We start from the raw sequence: 3,551 nt of genomic DNA, 5'->3' as shown, positions 1-3,551 counted from the left end.
GCATACATTGATTAGCCCACAATTTGAGTGGGTTTACTCAAAATCCAATAAGCTAACTTGATTGAAAATCCCTAAAATTAGTATTATTTCAGTCTGCAGAGAGTAGACTTATTTTTTTTTGGGTGAATCCATTTTCTACTAACAACACTTCAATCAATTCTGTTTTCAATATTTCTCTTACTTTATTAATTTTATAATAAAACTCATATGTCTAAGATTAAGACTATTTTTTTATGTGGATAGAAGTAATATTTTAAAGCAATTATCCTTACAAATTCCTACACCTATAATTGTCACGTTGCACATTTTTTTTACTTTAGAGGATAATTTATTAATAATATGTAATACTATATTGTTATTTTATTTATTTAATATGTAATGAAAATAAAAAATATATCTATCATGCAGAATCCAACTATAAAGACTAAACAAGAGTTTGCTAAAAGACTCAAAACCGCTTCCAAAATCATTTATATGATCATTTTCAAAATTATGATATAATTCATCCATTTGTACATAAATTATTTGAATCCACAACTCATGCACCACACTTAGACATTTATACACGTCAAATTAGACGTGTACAATTATATCTAACAAATAAATAATACATGCCATATATAACATGTACAATTAAATCTAATAATATAATAACACTTGTCATATTAAATAAAAATCCATCTATAATATGAACATATATACATATTCAACTCGGAGATAGTGACTAACGTGTCGCCCCAAAAAAACTAAATCAAGAAACCTCATGGAAACTCAATTTAGGGTTTTTACTCAAAAATCAACCAATTCCATCAGCTTGATATCCAATAGTTACATCACCATCATTCATACTATTATTCTCTCTCTAGTTTTTTTCCAAGTCAAGCCAAGAATTGATGTTGGAAAAAGACACATTAATCCCTTTCTCCCCACAATATATATCCACTCATTCAAACCCTCTTCAATCAATAACACCACAACTCATTAATTTCTAAAGAGAGAGAAAAATGGGAATCAAGAGCAAGGCATTGAGATGGATTCTCCCATCTTGTCTGAAATCCACAATCACCCAAAAAATGGATTCAAGAATCCATGTCGCAATCCACAGCTCGAATTCAAGAATCTCCCTCTCGGACATAAGCGATCCCGGCTCGCCTCTCTGCCTAAGCGACCTCTCGAGCTCCAAATTCGCGCCAAATCTTCACATCTTCACATTCTCCGAGCTCCGGCTCATGACCAGCGACTTCTCGTCCGTCAACTTCCTTGGCGAGGGCGGGTTCGGGCCCGTGCACAAGGGCTTCGTCGACGACAAGTGCAGGCCAGGCCTCAGCCCCCAGGCCGTCGCCGTCAAGGTCCTCGACCCTGACGGCGATCAGGGCTTCAGGGAATGGCTGGTGAGCATTCACCCACCTCCACTCCCATAAAAATTTTACGCAGCTTTTTAATAAAAAAATAGACCTTTGACCTCAGACATTAACTATTTTATTAATGCTATTTTTATTTTTAACTATTTTACTAATGTTAATTTTATTTTTAAAACAGACGGAAGTAGTACTTCTTGGGCAACTGAAGCACCCTCACCTTGTGAAATTGATTGGATATTGCTGCGAAGACGACCACCGGCTTCTTGTCTATGAGTACATGGCCAGAGGCAATCTCGAAAACCATCTATTTCGAAGTAAATGTTTTTTCATTACATCTCGTGTTTCACTATCATTGAAAATGACAAAAATACTCATCTTCTCCTCGATTTTTTTGACAGGATATGCTTCGCTAGCATGGGAAACTAGGATGAAGATCGCACTAGGGGCAGCAAAAGGCCTAGCATTCCTTCACGGTGAAGAGAAACCGGTCATCTACCGCGATTTCAAGACTTCTAACATCCTCCTTGACTCGGTAAATTCTACTCTTTCCCTCTACTATACTGTGTATATCACATTTTATCTTGTCCTAACATAGTACACCTTTTTCTTGAATATTAGGACTATAACGCGAGACTCTCCGACTTTGGGTTGGCCAAGGATGGGCCGGAGGGAGATGAAACACATGTGTCAACGCGCATAATGGGGACACATGGCTACGCAGCACCAGAGTACATTATGACAGGTAAAATCTTGTACCACATCGACTTAGTAAATTATCTTGCTTCAATATATAAAACTATTGGACCTTTTAAAACCTTATAAGAGTCTCACATCAAATTAGTGAATGATTTGCTCCAGTGTATAACGTTGGTGGGCCCATTATCTCTTTATCCAACTTTTTAAGGTGGCATTGGCCCAATTCTAATACTCTACTAAATAAAATGTTTTGTGCCTTGTTACAGGGCATTTGACAACAAAGAGCGACGTATACAGCTTTGGAGTAGTTGTGCTCGAGTTGTTGACTGGGAAGCGTGCCATGGACAAGAAACGGCCTCCCAGAGAGCAGAACCTCGTGGACTGGGCGAAGCCTTACTTGAAGGATCATCATAAGCTCGACTCAATAATCGACCCACGCCTCGAGGGGCAATACTCGAGCGAAGGAGCTAGGAGAGTAGCTGCATTAGCTCACCAATGCCTTAACCACTCCCCAAAATCTAGGCCAACCATGAGCCAGCTTGTCAAGATTTTGGAGCTCATCACGCAGCTCAGAGACATGCCCTTTGTCTACATCGCGCCTGCAGAGGGCAAGGCGGAGCACAAGGAAGATGGAGACGAAGATGACAAGAAGGTGGAGAAGGAGACGGGGCGAAAGTCGAGGAGGAAAGGGTATAGACACAAGCATCCCATGAGGGCTCGTGGCGTCTACACCGATACTCATTTGTATAGAGCTTACGAGAATGAGATGATTAGTGTAGGAATTGAAGGGAGATGAAAGTGGGAATTGAGCTAAATTTTATTTGTTGATCTTGATGTAAATTTAGGCTGTTTAGTTGTGTTGTGTAGAAAACTTTCCCATTTCTTCATGGCCTTTTTGACTGTGGAAAAAATCAAGATGTAATTTAGAACTGGTTGCATCTTTACTCTCTATGAATTTAATGTAATATGGGTCAAGATTGGTGTGAGAAGATAATTAGCACTATGAATTCTTTTGAACTTTGATTTTAAAAACAGCAACTAATGATGTTGACTCGCGCTATGAACACTTCCCTAAATTGGAATGATCATATATAGGCCAAGTGGAAGAAAAATTTGATCTGGAAAGACTCATTCATCCCATGAGGCATGTGATCACATGGTTAGTTTAATGCCATGTGAATAGTGTATTTCCCAACTAAATCAACCAGCATATTTATTGGCAAAATTATCCTTCATAGTCTAAAATACAATATTAATGCTAAAAAGTAGAGATGTCAATCAGACCAATGAGTTTTGGGCCAATCATATTCGAATTGTGATTTAATCGGATATGAGCTAGTCAGACTGGATGTTTGATTTAGAAATTTTAAACCATAATCCTAAATCTAGTTGATATGGGAGTAATATTGTACTACCAATTCTTTATCAATAAGTCTTTCCAACTCTATAAGACTCATTCAACTGAGAACCCAATTTTGACAGCCTAGTTGTTAC

At 38.0% G+C, this 3,551-nt stretch overlaps 1 pseudogene; it reads left to right on the top strand.

Moving 5' to 3' along the window:
* Window positions 1–504: 504 nt before the first annotated feature.
* Window positions 505–3,064, top strand: LOC121794166 (annotated as a pseudogene).
* The last annotated feature ends 487 nt before the right edge of the window (window positions 3,065–3,551 follow it).

This window comes from Salvia splendens, chromosome 3, assembly GCF_004379255.2.
Source record: "Salvia splendens isolate huo1 chromosome 3, SspV2, whole genome shotgun sequence".
Lineage (NCBI taxonomy): Eukaryota > Viridiplantae > Streptophyta > Magnoliopsida > Lamiales > Lamiaceae > Salvia > Salvia splendens.
This window is presented reverse-complemented; position numbering and strand designations above follow the sequence as displayed.